Source organism: Rutidosis leptorrhynchoides, chromosome 6, assembly GCF_046630445.1.
Source record: "Rutidosis leptorrhynchoides isolate AG116_Rl617_1_P2 chromosome 6, CSIRO_AGI_Rlap_v1, whole genome shotgun sequence".
Lineage (NCBI taxonomy): Eukaryota > Viridiplantae > Streptophyta > Magnoliopsida > Asterales > Asteraceae > Rutidosis > Rutidosis leptorrhynchoides.
Genome location: NC_092338.1, coordinates 278,363,159 through 278,364,758, shown reverse-complemented (window position 1 = coordinate 278,364,758; position 1,600 = coordinate 278,363,159).

Sequence of the window (1,600 nt, the reverse complement as noted above, 5' to 3'; positions counted from 1 at the left end):
TCAATATTGCAGGAAAGGTACGTAGACGCAACGGAGATGATAAACACTAGATTGACCTTGCGAGCATACCCTCAACTATACTCATAACCTCCATAGCTATAACCCATAATTTCCTTAACTCTATCCCGCTCATGAAATCCATTTTGAAGTGGCTCGCTCACGACCTCGTCGTAATATTTTATGTATATTTAATACTAATAATAACACGAATACTCTTACTATAATTAATAATAATAATAATAATGATTAATATAAATAATAAAATAAATAAATTAAATACGGAGTAATATATAGGTTGGAGAGATAGCTCGATATATGAATTATGAATTGAATTCAGAACACGTTCGAGCTTTATACTTCAACTCTGGGTCCCCTAACTCCGCAATCGCGGCACTTTTGAGTGCTCGAGCTCCGCACTCGCGGAGCACTCTGTCCCAGCTCATAATTCGAGTTTCACGTGGCTGCCGACAGTTTTATTTATTTAATTTATATTATTATTAATTTATATAATTAATTAAATATTATATTATATTTACGTACATGGTAAAAATATAATTTTTACAAAAAAGACTCGTACGTTGTCACTCGACTCATGTATCACTTTCGGTTTTTCGAGCGCACTTTCGTACGTTTAGGAAACTAACACTTTATGTTTTATGTAACGTACCTTTCTGAATAACAAGACTCAAATCAATGAAAATTATCCCAGTAAACATGTAACTTATTTATTTGAGTGTTATGGCTATTTACTTCTTTAAATCAACGTCTCGTTATTTATCAAAGCATAATTAATAATATTAGTTTAGATTAAAGCGTTTTATAACTAAATTAAAATATATATATATATATATATATATATATATATATATATATATATATATATATATATATATATATATATATATATATATATATGAAATATTTAGATTTTAATTATATTTCAAAGTAAATTTAAGATCGTTTACATAATCGAGATTTATATAACGTTTACACTTTAAAAGATAATTTGATATAATTTCTTTATGTGCCAATGTCTATTTTAATTTCTCAAATGTTCTAATTATCTTACCTATCTATTAATTGAACAATTGAACACTACAATCATTTACTTAACTAATTTGAAATAATATATATTCAATATACATAAACACGTTTTAAATACACGATGCAATTTATTTAATTATTTATATTTAATTAAATCACAGACCGTTATCATTTGAAATTTGTCAAAAGGTTTCTAGAAAGATTCTGAATTTTAAGATAACATTAAAACCTTTATCCTTATTAAAATGACTCGTTAACAATTTGTCAAAAGTGGTTTCAGATATTTATAAAGTTATATTCCGTTCATTTAAATCATATTACATAATTTCTAAAATTCCTAATAATAAAAGATAACAATATTTAACTTAATAATTACACCTTGACATGTTGTAAAATATATTAACCTTTTGAAATATATCATAGTACATTTGAAATTAAATCAAATAACTATTATAGAGTTTATCCTTCTAAAACTAATTATATCTAGATCGCATAATTTATTACTAGAACTTATTTTTATCTTAAATCCTTATAAGTTTGTGTTAACTTGCTCAAT